The sequence below is a fragment of the Rhinatrema bivittatum genome, chromosome 1 (genome assembly GCF_901001135.1).
Source record: "Rhinatrema bivittatum chromosome 1, aRhiBiv1.1, whole genome shotgun sequence".
Taxonomy (NCBI): domain Eukaryota; kingdom Metazoa; phylum Chordata; class Amphibia; order Gymnophiona; family Rhinatrematidae; genus Rhinatrema; species Rhinatrema bivittatum.
The window spans coordinates 234,095,449-234,112,350 of NC_042615.1; the positions used below are offsets into that span (position 1 = coordinate 234,095,449).

Here is a 16,902-nt window from a genome sequence, read left to right on the forward strand (position 1 = left end):
TAGCAGTTTTTATTCATACAATAGCCTCAATTAAGCTCAGTTCTCATATTTCTACATTAAGATTCTTAAATATAGTGCTGAACCTGGTTTGTGGCATCTCTCCTATAAGCAAAGGAGTATTGCTAAAGATTGTTTTATTGCCTGAATATTGCAATGGTAAAAAAAAGCTAAGGGTTATACACAGCAAAAATTGCTGAGAAGCAGACTAAGAGCTTCTAGATCAACAATTTGGCAGGTTTTCCAATAGATGTAATTTGTTTTCATTCTTCACTATGTTGAGAGCCCATTTGTCCAAAATTATTTTGGGCAGACGATTTACATAAAACCTCAGCTTGTCTTCTCTCCCAGCCACCCAAGCAGGACGGTTCTCTGGTATGAATACTAGAACTTTTGCTATGCCCTCCTTGGTCCGATCAAAATCCCGTCCCAGGTTTTGGCTGGGAAGTTGGCTGTGGCTTTAGGATCCTTTGTTGTAGACAGCAAGAGGAAGTTCCCTGCTATTGATGGGAACAAGGCACCGAAAAGAATAGAAAGGTCTCCTCAGTGCTCCAAGCAAAAACCTCCTAGAAGAGGAGGGTGAATTTGGAATAGCACTGGAGAGGATTCGAAGCATAGCACAGTGGTCTCATTTGAGCCACCATTTCATTGAATGTCCCCATTGCAAGGCATGTCAGCAAGCCTATCCTGGACATCTTCAATTAGGTCCAAGGCCCACAGTCATGCAAGTCACACAGTCACACAGTCATGCACAGTCACACAGTCATGCACAGTCACACAGTCACACAGTCATGCACAGTCATGCAAGTCACACAGTTATGCACAGTCATGCAAGTCACACAGTCATGCAAGTCCAAGGCCCACAGTCATGCACCCCCCTCCCCTCCCTCCCCTATTTATTTAGTTATTGATCTGTTACTATGTTCTAGGTTACACAATGTTCCTTGTAAAGGCTTTGCCTATATATATCCTTGTTTTAAGTTATCTGTAAACCGGCACGATGTGCAAACGGTTGCCGGTATATAAAATTAAATAAATAAAAATAAATAAAATAAATAAGTCAGAGAGCCAAATACCCACTGCAGAAACTCTTAAAGCCATCTCCAAAACTTCAAACCTCTACCAAGGTATGTGCTGCTTTGTTGTTTTTTTTATTATTATTTTACACTCCATCCCTTTGTTTACTAGTAACTACAGGTCAAATCTTTTGTATCTTTCAGAATGCTTTGTATATATTGGCTCATAAATAGCTGGCAAGAAGCTATGTAGGCACTGATGAGAGTTCCCTGGTAAATCTCACTCCAAATATGGTAAAAGGCATGGGAATTCTTCTCCAGTGGCACCAAGGAAAGGGCTTTCAGACCCTTAGGCCTTTTTGATAGCAATTTCAACCACAATCAATTGATGAGGCAGTTCCTGCGTCTCGAATTCAGGAGTTCTTTGGAGGCAATATATTGTGGAGATACATTGGGGGGGGGGGGGGGGGGGAGAGGTTATCACATTCTCATCTTCATCTCTTGAAAAATCACAATATTTCTTGGGAGATGTGCAAACTGGAGGATGTTAAGGATTTTGGCATTAGACTTCCTCTATGGGTTAGAGAAAAATGTATAATCTTTTTCCTCCAGGATGCAGGGCACGCCACACATCCATGTGGATTATATATTAGGGATGATACTCAAAGGAGATACTGGAAGGCTTTGAGGGCATTGCACACAGCTCAGAGTTCTAAGATTTATCAAGTATGCTTGTTCTTTATTCCACCATCCCTGCATCTTGAACTGGAGAAGGTGAGCTCCCCACCTTTTTGTGGAGGCATCCAATGTTAGAATTAGTTGGTACGGAGAAGGATGTAAAGCAGCACTGTTGTATGTGTCTGGATGCAGCCACCACTTGATTTGAATCATTGCTTTTGTCAACTTTAATTTTGGTCAACAAAGGCTGAGGATACTGGCACCAGTGACTCGAGTCCCCATTGTAACAGACGCATGTGTAGCTTTGTTAGACTACTTCATGAATAGTTGGTGCCATGCATCTGAGCAGCACCAGGACATGTCCAACGGAGGTTTTTCTGTGTCACAGCAGTCTGCGCGCTGCATAGCGAAGCTTGCGGACTGTCATGAGGGAGAAATGCTCTGGAGTTCATGGAATCTATCTGTATACCTATAAATTGTATTCATTGAAAGTGGAAGAGCACTGAGTTTTCTTAATTGAAGAGAAACACCAACTTCTCTAGTGTAGTCTGTTCCATGTAATACCAAAGGGTTTGTTCATTTTGTACTACAATTAGTCATTCAGGTAGGGGAATAGAGGTATCCTTGAGTGATGGAGGTGTGCCACAGCCACTGCTAAACATTTTGTGAAGTCTCTCAGGAGAGAGGAGGGTCCAAATCGGAGGACCTTGTATTGGTAGTAGAAGTGAACCACTTGCAAGCAGAAATAACACCAACAGATTGGGATGTCAGCATATGCATCATTCAGGTCAAGTGAACACATCTAGTCACATCTAGTCATTGGGCTAGATGAAGGGCAAAATGGGGCTCAAAAATGTCATCTTGTATTTCTCTTGACAGAGATGTTTAAGGACTGGAGATCTAAAATTGATCGGAGATATCCTGTTTTCTTTTTTTTTTTTAATTTTCTCTTTATTGATATTTTTTAATAATTACAAAGCATATCCATCTTTGTACAGAAAAGAAAAGAAAAAATTTAATACAAACAATATAACTTTCAAAGAAAATACATTATTTCTATAGTCCCCTATATATTGCGAGGGTGGGTGGATATTTAGAAACTAAGGAAGCTTTGATTTCTCATTATATTTTACAGAAATAAACATAAGAAACTGCTCTTAGCTTGCTCTAATCACCATTTTGATTAAGTTACCTAGGTTATTGGACCTTCAACAGGCGATGATGTTATCATCGCCCTTTTATGGGAATTGAGCCACAATTTCAGTTGTTCAGGAGATATAAACACATATGTATTACTACCAAACTTAATAATACATTTGCAAGGGTATCTTAGTTGGTATGTAGCCCCCATCTCTCTGGTTTCCTTACGAAGTGTCAGGAAACCCTTTCTCCTTTCTTGTGTACTTCTTGCCAGATTGGGGAAGATCTGAACAAATTGGCCCATAAATTTCTCCCCCATGTTCTAGAAATAATTCTTCATTATCACGTTCATATCTTGTTCGTAGATAAAAGAAATCAGTAAAGTTGTTCTCTCAATGATCTCTGTAGTAGATGACTCCAAAAAGTCAGTAAGGTTTTCCAAATCCAGTTGGTTCTGTCTCATCCCTTCTCTCATCCGGGTAAGTGGCAGGAAATAAACCTTATTAAATGCTGGTATACTTTCAAAAGGGATTTTTAGTGTTTCATTTAAATATCTCCGCAGAGTTAATCTTGGTTGCTCTCCCGGTATTTTGGGGAAGTTTAACAGCCGTAAGTTAAGCCTTCTCAGCCTATTTTCCAGCAACTCTGTTTTTTTATTTAAAGCAATACAGTCTTGTATTGTAGCCGTTTGCACCCTCTGCATTTCTTTCATTTGAGTTTCAATTAACTGCATTTTATCTGACTGTTCCTTGATTCTATTATCGTGAGTCTGAGTAACCATTTCCAGTTTAGAAGAAAATAAAGATATTTGATTCTTACAGCCTTGGAGGACTAAATTTTGCTGGGCCATCAATTCCCATAAGGAGTCCATTGTTACCACCGCGGGTTTACTAGGAAGGGTTAAATCAGCTTGTTGATGTTCCATAGTCGGTTTTAATAACAAAGAAACATTTGAAGTGGGAATCAAGACAGCCTTACCATTGCTGGCTTCTCCGGGCTGCACAATATTTACCGACATTAAGGCTGTCTGCCCTCCTTGTAAGATGGAGGTTCCTCTGTCCAGGTCTCCAGTTTCTGTGCCCTCCGCGGATTCTCCTAAGTGACTTGCGCTGGGTGTCTCTGCAACAGCTTCCTCCGGAGAGCTGAACGGCATCGCTTGTGGTATCCTAGGAGTGGGGGGGCTCAAGGATAGTTCCCCAGGCGAAACGGCTGCTTCCTTGCCTGATTCGTCAGCGGGGCACGGCTCCTCCCGATTATGGTGAGTACGAGCGCACTCTTCGATGGTCTTTTGTCCCGGGGGTACTGAGGAGCTGGAGGGATAGGTCCTCAGTTTCCCCTTTCTTTTCGGCGGCATGTTTAATCAAAGAAACAGCGTTTGCAAGGAAATTCGCCACGGGAGCGCTGAGTCAACGCTACTTGCAAGAGGCCATCTTGACTCCACCCCCTGACATCGAGATATCCTATTTTCTTGGGGGATGAGGAACTAATAGGAATTGTTGCAATCCTGAGTCGGGATGATTTGTATTGCCCCCTAGGCAATTAATTTCCACATCTTCTAATTGAAGAGATCTAGATGGTCGGGATCCACAGGTTGCGACTAGAAATGTGGCAATTTGGGTTGGTGTTGAAAATTTAGATAATAGCCCTGTTGAATTATTTCGAGGACCCATTGAGCTGTGGTGATCTCCTTCCAGGCTTGCTGAAAATGTATTCTGCCCCCAACAGATATTTGTGGCTGTGGCGGTGAAATAGTTAAAACCCCTATTGCAGTTTTGCAGAAGGATGTGATTGTGACTTGGGCACATGTCACGCTGTGTCTTCCCCTTCACAAGGGTTATCGTGGTTGTTGCCGGCTCTGTTTGCAGTAAGCTGGTTGGTAGGAGCAAAATTGTTTCGGGGAGTAATAAGGATGTTTATACTGTTAGTAGAATCAGTATCCAGTCATTCTCTGATCACTCTGACAATAGGGATTGAACTACTACATTCTGTTCGTTAAGCTGTCAGAAGATGACAAAGATAGAGGTGGTAGGCAACAATGTGGGCAATAAGCATAGCGCTTTGGAACACCTTCCTCCCAAGAGCATCCATTGCTCTGTGGTCCTTCCCCAGGGGCACAAAGGAATGGCTCAGAGAGCACTTGGCCCTCTTGAGGAAGGATTTGACCACCGCAGACTGGTGGGGCAGCTGACACTTATCGAATCTGGCAGCCTTTTGAACTAGGTAAACCCTGTTCGCCTTCTTAACTGGAGCCACTGTGAAAGCAGAGTTGCTTACTTGTAACAGGTGTTCTTACAGGACAGCAGGATGTAGTCCTCACATATGGGTGACGTCACTGGACGGAGCCCTATCACAGAAAACATTTCTGTCAAAGTTTCTAGAAAGCTTTGACCGACACTGGCACACTGAGTGCACCAAGCATGCCATGATCCCTGTGACCACAGGGGTCTCCCTTCAGTCTCGTTAGCAAAAAGGGCAGGCGAAAAAATAAAATAAGAAAATGTTAGCGGACCCAACTCCGCGGGGTGGTGGGTGGGTTTCGTGAGGACTACCATCCTGCTGTCCTGTGAGAACACCTGTTACAGGAAAGCAACTCTGCTTTCTCACAGGGCAAGCAGGATGGTAGTCCTCACATATGGGTGATTAGCAAGCTACAGGCTGACTCATATTACAACACTCCAATAGCAGACAACTCGTGCTGAGGCACAATAATTGGTATGCTATTGGCAATGATGAGGCAGCCTGAAATCACAGCAGGCAGTTGTGGAAGGAGTTGGGGATTATACTGGAAAGAAGCTTTTCAAGATAGGTTGGCCAAAGACAGTCTTGACAGACTTCCATAAGTAAGCAGTAGAGGGCTGCAAATGTGTGAAGAGAGCTACATGTTGCAGCCTAGGAAATGTCGGCATTTGGTACTGAACGATAGTGTGCTACCGATGTTGTCATAGCTATTACAGAATGTGCCTGCACTCATCCGTAGAGAGGAAGGCCTGCTGCTTCCTAGCAGAATTTGGTACAGTCTGCTAGTCAGTTGGAGAGAGGTTGTTTGCCCACTGGAACTCCCAGCTTGTCTTTGCTAAAGAGGGAAAGAGCTGGGTGTATTTCCTATGGAGTGCAGTGTGGTCTAGACAGAATGCCAGTGAACGCTTACAGTCCAAGGCGTGGAAAGACCTCTTGCCCTGGTGAAAGAGAGGCCTTGGGAAAAAGTGGGCAGAGTACATTCTGAGTAAGGTGAGGGGCTGTGTCTACCTTAAGAAGAAATTTAGGGTGAGTACGGAGGACCACTGTCACAGAAGAACCTAGTGTCGGATGAGTATGCAACAAGGTTTGTAACTCACTGATTCTTGAAGCAGAAGTGATGGCTATGAGGGAAAGAATTTCCCATGATAGACTGTTAAAGTTATAGGAATGCAAAGGCTCAAACGGGGAGCGTATGAGCTTTGTAAGCACTACATGTAGACCCCATTCCGTAACCAGTGATTATTGAGGAGGCTTAACTGGTAGAGAACCCATGATAAACCAACCTATTAGGGGTTGAGCCATTAATCGGGCATCCCCTACTCCCGGGTGGTATGGTGAAATGGAACTGAGGTGTAACCATGCGGAGGATGGCTGGGGACCAGAATCCGAGGGGTGTGCTAGATAGCCTAAGAAAGATGGAGTGGTGCAGAAAAAGGGGCTAATACCCTTTTGTGTACACTGTGTAGTAAATCATGCCATTTCGAATGGGAAGATTTACATGTGGAAGGCTGTTGTGACGCTACGAGTACCTGAGAACATCAGTGAGTCTGTGTTATGAGACTGACCTGTGGGCAGGCGAATTAGTTACTGGAATGATAGGTTGAGAAGTATGGGGAAGCATACTTGTCAAGACCAGGACGTGGTTCTAAGAAACATTGAAAACTTGTCCTGTTGTAGCATCACGAGAGTTTTGATTTTGAGCGGTATGGGAAGAGATGCATATAGGAGGCCTTTGTTGCAGGCGCGAGCAAAGGCGTCCATGGGAATGCATTTCGATGCATGTGTAGGGAGTAGAATCTGTCCACTCTGTGGTTCAATTTGGATGCAGAGGTTAAAGGTTGGTTGACATCAGCGCTAAAAGATTTTGCTCTCTACACATGGATTCAGAGACCATTCGTGAGGATGGAGACGGTCTGCTAGTGCGTTTGGTATGCCTATTAGAAAAGTGGCCCATAGATGCATGGAGTGTGCAAGGGCGTAGAGCTAGAGCTGCGCGGCCTCCTGGCAGAGCAGATAAGAGCCTAAGGGTGCTTGTGTGCTGGAATACCACATTGCCACTATGCAGTCTGTCTGTATGCACAAAGTTTTGTGAGAGAGGCAGTGTTTGAAGGCAGAAGGGCATGACGCATAGCTCGAAGCTCCAGGAAAGTGATCTGAGACTCTTCATGGAGCGGAATAGACGCATCTTGGGTTGGAAGGATATAGTTTCGAGCTCTCTAACCCTAGTTGAATGCGACCGTGGCCAAGATCATCTGAGCATTTTGGTACTGGATCGGTAATAAGGATCAGGGAAGAAAGTGGTTGAATGGCTTAGAGACCCTGAAATTTGAAAATCCACTGAATGGTACTCATGGCTAATCTGGCCATATGAGTGACATGGATAATTAAAACCCCGTGGCCCAGTAGTGAAAGAATTGATGGGCTGAGGCTATGTGGCTTGCGTGCATAGATGTGAAGTATTTAACAGGATGTCTGCGCGGTTGTTGCGACTGTAGAGCCCAGAACCACTCGATATGGGATTTATGGTCGTTGATCAGAATCCCAGTCAAATTGAGAAGATTTATAGTGAGTCTTGGAGAAGTGAGAGCTCCTTGCTTGGATTGACTCCTGTTAGGCAGTCGTCCATGCAAGGAAAAGCGTGAATGATGTTTTGCTTCGGAGAGAAACAGCAGTCACTGCTAGGCATTTGGTGAAATACACAAGTTGTCGAATTTGGTTCGAACGGTGGAACTTGGTATTGAAAATGTTGACTCACTATGAAGTGTTTAGAAGACCAGAGGATAGAGGCCACCCACTTATCTTAGTAAGAAAAGAATAGCGCCGAGAGACACGATTTTGACCTGTTCTTCCTGAAGAAAATTGTTGAAAGAAGGACTAGCAGGATTAAAATCCCCCGCTTTGTTGCGTACGGGGAACGGTACCCCGAGCCCTGGTTTTTATTGGGATGGTCGCTCTGATGTCTGGCAAGGCTGAAAGACCAGGAGCCTGCCCGACTGGCGGAGCTGGTGTGAACTGGATATCAGTTGGTCTCACTTGGGGCGTGAGCGGTAATAATCCTTCCCACATCTCTCTGCTGTGCAAGAAAAAATGTAGAGAGCTGTCAGGTCTCGAGGTGGGTTTGCAATTGAGGCCGTGTCTTCTGGATCTTTTGTCTAGCAGGTCAGCTAGTGTATCTGGGACTTCGAGCCATAATTAGGCCCCAGAAGCCAGAGTATTATTGACTACAGAGTCCTGTTGCTGGCAACGAGGACGTCTCGAAGCAATCCCAAGTTGTTGGCAGACAGGTTCCCTTGGTGTTGTGTCGAACATAGCTGATATAGCAATGTGTGACACAAATATGGTTCTTGGAAGATAGCACGTCCGAGAACCTTCTGAAACCATCTGGTCCTTTAGTGACCAGGTCTCGATGGGATTGTTATTGAAGCGGGATTAGAGTGCTTACTGTCCTTCCTGATGAAGGCGCAGAAGGACGAGTCGGTGGCGATGACTTAAGCTGTCGTTGGCAGGTATCGCAACAAGGCGGTGCCACCGTGGTGCGAATATAGATGGCTCTGCTGTTGGAAGATTTCAGGAGGCATCAAGGACAGCCTGAGGGACGTAAACGTCCAGCTCAACTCTGTAAGCCGGTATGGTAGCGCAGCTACAGAGGAGACAGGCTAGGCGTTACTGGCACTTCCACATTAATTTGTGGTGGCTCAGTACCCAGCACAGATGTCGGTGGGGAACGCCTCAGGTACAGAGGAGCACAGGACTCGTTTAGCCAAGCCCGCTTCGCAACCGGGTCAATGGACATTGATGCCGGTGCAGAATAAGTGCCGGCACCGAACATGGAACAGCCCGGTCATTCTCAAGCACAGAGTAAGATGCCACCGATGTCCTGGTTGGTAACTGTGGCGGATGGTCACCGTTCGGTGACTACGATTCCCACAGTGCTCGGCTCAGTCAGTCCCCAGCGCTGAGGTAGATGCCCTCGCCGTCTCAGATGGCGATTGGTGATGGACTGTCACCGTGCCTTCACTGCTCCTGGCAACGTTTAGCACCCAAGGATTATATGGGGCTTTGGTTAAAAACCCGAAATATGGAGCATTGGGTTTTAGGTGTTTCAGTAGTATCGATGGAAGCATAGATAGCAGCGATTGAATCGATGGCACCGATGGGGGCATCGATGGCATGGATGAGGGCACCAAGGGAATCGATGGAGGTACCGATGACATCGACGGCGGCCCTGGCGCCAACGAGAATCGTGGATGTCCCTTCTCCTCTAACCCCGAAAAAATGGTGGGAGTCGCAGGTAGGACACTTGTGGGCAGCGTGGGGCTGACGGTGGGTAATAGACATAGGGAGAAAGAAGGCCACAGTTCGGTTGGAAAGCCTGGGAAACAGTTAGTGAGGTGACAGAAACCAACCGAAAAACAGGGTATAGTAGTCACCGAGCATCGATGAAATGTATGCGAAAGGAGATCCGTGTAGGGAAAAATTATTTGTGATGTAAAACTTCAAGTGTTTCCGTGAGGAAAAGTTGTGAGAAATCTCTCACAGAGCTCCTGAACGCGAGGCAAACTGCAGTGTGGAAAAAAAAGACTGAAGGGAGAACCCTGTGGTCACAGGGATCATGGCATGCTCAGTGCATTCAGTGTGCCAGTGTCAGTCAAAGCTTTCTAGAAACTTTGACAGAAAATGTTTCCGTGATAGGGCTCTGTCCAGTGACGTCACCCATATGTGAGGACTACCATCCTGCTTATCATGTGAGAAGGGGTGTTACCAAATCCTCAGCAGCAGCTCCTTAAGGAACTTGTGCACCGGGACCGCCACAATTTCCTTAGGAGGCTCCACAAACTGGAGCATCTCAAGCATTTTTTTGCCTGGCATCCTCCTCCATCAAAAGCTGGAATGGAATGGCCTCTGCCATCAGCCTCATAAACCTGCGAATATTAAGTCCTCAGTCAGAGAATTCCTTCGCTCATCCAGAGGAGAGGGGTCTGACAGGTGACCATCCAAATCCTCTTCTGAGTCCATTTGATCATCCCCCCAGGGGTCACAAGGACCCTCATCCTCACTGTAAAATGGTGTCGTTTGTGAAGTATCTATCAGTGTGGCTCAGAGGTCCTTCGATGCCACCAATGCAGATGCCAATGGCTCAGACTTCAACCCGAAAAGCTAATCCAGCTAGTCAAGTCGAAGCTGACATCCCTTCAGTGTCATTTGGGCACACAACCGGCAACTCCAACGTCATGTGATGCCCCCAGGCAAAGGATGCAAACTTCATGAGGATCAGTGATAGACATGATCTTTGGGCACTGGTAGCATTAGCAAAAGCCGGACGTGGCCATGATGGGGCAAAACAGAAAAAAGTGTAGAAAGAGGGAAATATGGCAGCATATGTCGACGGCCGGTGGGCACAGAGGCACTGCCACCACGAGGGGGAACAGACCACAAAAAGAAACTTAGCTGAAATGCTGAAAACCCTGACTGGGGACACTACGGGGAAGCACAGAGAGGGACCCAGCAACAGAGCTAAAAAAAGGATTGCAAAAATCTGCTACAAAAACGAAGTTTTCCAGAAGGCAGAAAGCCAAGTTTTTAAGAGGTCAATCAAACCATTAGGCTCACAGCTCCGTGGAAAAAAAGAAACTGAAGAGGGAGCCCTTGTGTACATGTGGTGCAGGACATATGTTTTCTATATCAGGCTCCATCTGATGTCACCCATGTGTGAGGATTACCATCCTGCTTGTCCTCGGAAAACACAGATATACAAAAATCTGTTTGGATACCATTCCTCAGAGCAATGCTTCTCAACCTTGTTTTCTTGATTCGCATCACACCTGAGTTTACTCTATTATTTTGAGACACAGTTAGCAATGTTGCATTTTCATTACAAATGTTCTAACTGATCCCCTCCACCAATATTCTGTCTCACTCTCCTCCCCTGATCTTCTCCCAGACCCCACCTTCCTCCTGTTTCCTATTCTTCTTTCACCTGTTCAAGGGAGAAGAAAGAAAGTGGTGCTTCTTATATGTGTCTGCCATCTCTATTGGCCAGCTTTACTTTGCAATTTGAGCACATGGTGCTGGCAAGACAGACTACAGGGTCCCACGCATTCAAGCTTCAGAATGAAGCCAGCTTACGAAGGAGGAAGCCATGGCTCAAAGTGCTGCTCTCCTCCTACTGGTTGGAGGGTTGAGTAGGGGGAAAAAAGGATGGCACAGCACATTAGTTGTGGCACTCGCATACCAGATGTGAAGTTCACTGCCTTATAAGAAAGTATTTTTATGGAAAATAATGTAGTATTCTGTAAATGTTTAGCAAAATTGCTTACCTTGTAATAGGTGTTATCCCAGGCAGCAGGATGTAGTCCTCACATATGGGCAACATCATCAGATGGAGCCCTGACACAGAAAACTTCTGTCAAACGTTTCTAGAAACTTTTGGCTGGCACACTGAGCATGCCCAGTATGCCATGATATTCTCAGCCACAGGGGTCTCCCTTCAGTCTCGTTTGTAACAGTAAGCATGAGCGAAATAAAATAATAAAAAACATATCGGACCCAACTCCACGGCGTGGCGGGTGGGTTCTGTGAGGACTACATCCTGCTGTCCTGGGATAACACCTATTACAAGGTAAGCAATTTTGCTTTATCCCAGGACAAGCAGGATGATAGTCCTCACATATGGGTGATTAGCAATCTACAGGCTGAGTCATTCTTGCATAGACCAACAGCATACAACTTGTGCAACAAGCACAACAACTGGTGTAGTGCTGGAAAGAATGAGGCAGCCTGAAATCACAGCAGGATAGATGTAGAAAGAGTTGATATTATACTGGAAATAAGTTCTTTAAGACAGATTGTCCAAAGGCTGAATCTTGTCGTCCTTCCTTGTCCAAACAGTAATGTGCTGCAAAGGTGTGAAGTGCACTTCAAATTGCAGCTTTACAGATATCAGCAATAGCACTGAACGATAGTGTGCTACTGATGTAGACATAGCCCTTACTGAGTGTGCTTTTACTCGCCTCTGGAGTGAAATGTTTGCTTTTTCATAACAGAATTCTATACAGTCTGCTAGCCAGTTGGAGAGAGCTTGTTTTCCTACTGCAACTCCTGGTTAATTTTGTCAAAAGAAACAGAGTTGGGTGGATTTCCTATGGACTGCCATGCGGTTCAGGTAAAAAGCCAGCGCACGTTTAAAATCTAAGGTGTGTAAAACTCTCTCGCCCTGGTGAGTGTGTGGTCTTGGAAAGAAAGTAAGCAAGACTATGGATTGATTGAGGTGAAAATCCGTTACCACTTTTGGTAGAAATTTGGGGTAAGTGCAAAGGACTACTCGGTCATGCAGGAACATTGTGTAGGGTGAGTATGCGACGAGAGCTTGTAACTCACTGACCCTCCTAGCAGATGTAATGGCTACTAGGAAAAAATACTTTCCATGTAAGAAATTTTTCATCGCAGGAGTGTAGAGGCTCAAACGGGGACCACATGAGTCTCGTTAGTACTAAATTAAAGTCCCATTCAGTGACCGGTGGTCAAATAGGAGGCTTAAGGTGATGTAAGCCTCTCATAAACTGACTCACTAGGGGTTGCATTGTTATTGGCACATCCCTTATTCCCTTGTGGTATGCCACTATGGCACTTAGGTGTAACCCTTACAGAGGATGTCTGGAGACCAGAATCCGAAAGGTGGCAAAGGTAATCCAGTAAAGGAGTGGGGCAAGAGAAAAGGTCAAAACCTTTTTGTGTGCACCACTTGGTAAATCTAGTCCACTTAAAGTGGTAAGATTTACGTGTGGAAGGCTTTCGTGAAGCTACGAGAACTTTAGAGACTTGAGGTGAAAGATTAAGAGGTTGCAGAATTAAGCTTTCAATATCCAAGATGTCAGGGCAAGAGTTGTCAGGTTGGGATGACGCAACTTGCCCTGATTCTGAGTTATGAGAGTGGGCGCTGTGCCCAGGTGAATTGGTTCTCTGATCGAGAGGTCGAGGAGTATGGGAAACCATACTTGTCAAGGCCAGTACGGGACTATGAGGATCATTGTTCCTCTGTCGTGTTGTAGCTTCACAAGAGTTTTGGATATGAGCGGAATCGGAGGATACGCATATAGAAGTCCTGTGTTCCAGGGGTGAGCAAAGGCGTCCTTGGGGGAACGTTTGTCGACGGTCGTGGAGGGAGCAGAACCTTTCCACTTTGTGATTCAGTTTGGGCGACCCCAGCACTGAAAGATTTTGCTCACTACATGTGGATCCAGAGACCACTCGTGGGGATGGAAATGTCGACTGAGATAATCCGCTAGGACGTTTTGTATGCCTGCCAGATAAGTTGCTCGGAGATGCATGGAGTGCTCTAGAGCCCAAGCCCAAATCTGCACCGCTTTCCTGGCAGAGCAGATAAGAGCCTGTGCCTCCCTGTTTATGTACCACATTGCTATTGTGTTGTCCGTCTGTATAAGCACAGTCTTGCTTGAGGCGCAGTCTTTGAAGGCATAAAGGGCATATTGCATCGCTCGAAGTTCTAAGACGTTTGACACTTCATTTCGAGTGTAGTCCACGTCCCTTCTGTTTGAAGGTTGTTGACGTGAGCTCCCCATCCCAAGTTGGAGGCATCTGTGGTCAAGATGACTTGCAGAGTTGACTGTTGAAATGGGAGACCAGCTTTCAAGGCCGTTTGATTTGTCCACCAGTGGAGCGATAGGTGGGTGATTTGAACTGTGTATGACAGTGGTTGGAAAGCTTGTAGCCACTGAGATTTCAAAGTCCATTGAGTTCTTCTCATGGCTAACTTTGCCATAGGGGTAACACGTACTGTCGAGGCATGTGTCCTAGTAACACTAGAAGTTGATGGGCAGATGCGAACTGGTATTGGGTTATAGAGTTCGCCAAACGTGCTAGATTATTGGCACGGTCGTTTGGAAGAAAAGCTTTCGCCACTGTGGTGTCGAGGTCTGCTCCGACGAACGTGAGGAGTTGAGACGGCTCTATGTGGGATTTTTGATAGTTGAATAGAAATCCCAGGGAGTGTAATAGTATTATTGTGCTCTTCAAGGCAGACAGAGCTCCCTGCCTGGATGGACTTCTGATTAGCCAATCGTCTAGGTATGGAAAAACATGAATGCTGTTTTTTTTCTTAGATGTGCAGCAGCCACTGCTAGACATTTTGTGAACACTCGAGAAGCAGAGGCTAGTCCGAATGGTAGGACTCGATACTGGTAATGATTCCTTCCCACGACGAATCGTAGATACTTGCGAAGTTGTGTGGAAATGGGTATGTGTGCATAAGAGTCTTGAAGATCTAGAGAACAGAGCCAATCTCCCTGTTGAAGCAATGGAAGGATGCTTCCCAGATATACCACCCGAAATTTTTCTTTTTGAAGAAATTTGTTGAGATTGTGGAGGTCTAAGATAGGGCGAAGGCCGCCTGTTTTCTTTGGAATTAGGAAATAGTGGGAATAGAACCCCTTGCCTTGTTGAGACCGGGAAATTGGTTCAATAGCCCTAGCAGTCAACAAAGTAGAGAGTTCTATTTGAAGTTGAGATGTGATGACCATGCTTGTCCAAAGTGAAATGGGTGGGGAATGCGGGGGTTATTGTTTTGAATTTTAGACAGTATCCCCGATTTAGTATGGCTAATACCCATTGGTCTTTTGTGATGAGACTCCATTGGTGCTTGAAATGATGGAGTCAACCTCCGACAGGTAAGAGAGGCATGGGATTTTTGGAGAGGCTTCTGCTCTCTTGATTCATTTCAAAAACCAGCTGCTGGTCCAGTTTAACACTTTTATATACCGACCTTCATGAATAAAATTCATATCAGATCGGTTTACATGTAACAAGGGGTATAACTTAATCAACCATTTAACCAGAAGCGAAAGTTACATATAACAAGGAGGTATTAACTTGGGGGGGCTAGGTTAGCCGGAGGCAAAGGACAGCCTAACAGAATAAACTAAATAGTGCAATGAAACAAAGAAACAGAGGAATACATATAACGCCTAAATTTGGCGGGGTGCTTAGTCAGATAGGCGGAGTCCTGTCTGGTAGAGAATTGATGGTTTTGAAAGTTAGGGGAAGGCTTGGAGGAAGAGCCAGGTCTTGAATTTTTTTTCAGAAGATTAGAGGACAAGGTTCTAGTATGAGGTCTGTGGGCATATTATTCCAAATGGCTGGACCCGCTGTAGAGAGAGTTTGTGGTGGTGGCTGGGTTTTTGTCTGTTTTGGTTGGCGTGCACATCCCCTTTATGGTTGACGGTAGGAACGCGCTGAAGAAGCAGGTGGGTAATATCTTCTAGGCCTATAGAAGGGTCTTCTGGTTTCTCTTCTGGTCGATTTTCTTATTGAGGATGGCTGATCCGATGGTAGTTTAGAGAGTTGACTTAGTGTCTCGTGGTGATCTTTCAATTGGGAGACAGTAGCCTGAATTTTTTCTCTGAAGAGATTCTCTCCAGTACATGGGAGATCTGCCAGTCTCTCTTGGACTTCTTGTCTGAGGTCAGAAGCCTTGAGCCAAGCCCACCTCCTTGCATCGATTCCAGATGCTGATAGGCAGGCAAATGTCTCAAATTGGTCGTAAGCTACCCGTACCTCATGTTTGCCAGATTCAAGCCCTTTTGCAATTAGTGTGTTCAAAGCCAGTTGTTGTTGCTGAGGGAGATCATCAGCAATATCTTGGACTTGCTTCCACAAGTTTCTTTGGTACTGTGTCATATAAAGTTGGTATGCCGCAATGTGAGATACCAGCATGGACCCCTGAAAAACCTCTCTCCCTAAGGTATCTAAGAACTTCTGTTCTTTTCCTGGTGGGGTAGAAGAGTGTGGCTTTTGTTTCCTGGCTTTTTTCTGAGCAGATTCAACGACACAGAGTGATGAGGCAATTGTGGTTTTTGGAAACCTGGGGTATGTTGCACCAGGTATGTGGCGTCTGTTCTTCTGTTTACAGCCGGTACAGAGCAAGGATGCTCCCATAACCTATGCTGAAGTTCCAGCAGGACTTCATGAATAGGTATTTCCATTACCTCCTATGGTGCGTCAACGAATTGTAGGACTTCTAGAGCCTTGTGCCTTGTGTCCTCCTCAGTCAGTAATTTGAAAGGAATTGTGTCCGCCATTTCCTTTATAAAATTTGTGAATGATAAATCTTCGGAAGGGGACTTCCTCCTCTCTTCTGGTGAAGGTTCAGACTGTAATTCCTCTGAAACAGTGTCAGTATCTACATCCTTTCAAAGAGTATACTGAGGATGGTAAGGTGATTCAGAATCATTTGGTCTGTTTGCAGATGGTGTTTCATTTTAGAAGCAGATTTTGATGGTTGAAATGGAATCTGGTAGCATAGGAGGCAATAAAGGCATCGATGGGTCTCAATGGCAATTGATGTCGGGCGTCACCCGATGGACCGGGACGCAATGGCATCGAGGGGGCCTTAGGCCAGATGGTCCCGGGACGGAATCAGAGTCCCTGTCATCATCCTCCAATGAGCCTGGGATTGGAAGCAAAGGAACCATCGGTGGATGTTTCGGCATCGATGGCCGCACCGGAAGAGTCTGTGTCGTCGATGCCGGTGGAGGAAAAACTCCAATCAATGCGTCGACTCTATTCAGCCAAGGCTGAAAAATCAACTGATCCGATGTCGATGCCAGTGTCGGTACCGATGCTGGCATGAAGGGAGGCTGAAATTTTCAAAATGCCTTGATGATGGCCTGCTGGACCATGGAAGTCACTTCTTCCCTGGAGACTGGGACTGGGTCCACTGTCACAGGAGAAGATAAGACTGGCGCTACTGGCACTTCCACGACTGAACGTGGTGGCACAGTCTGTAACACCGATCCCGGTGGAGCGCGCCTCAGTTCCT

The 16,902-nt window shown here is 45.6% G+C and overlaps 1 protein-coding gene across 7 annotated transcripts in view; it reads right to left on the minus strand.

The window, feature by feature from the left end:
• The window catches only part of MAEA (macrophage erythroblast attacher), a 218,616-nt gene that overhangs the window by 170,635 nt on the left and 31,079 nt on the right, over positions 1-16,902 (minus strand). The gene's annotated exons all lie outside the window — the stretch shown is intronic.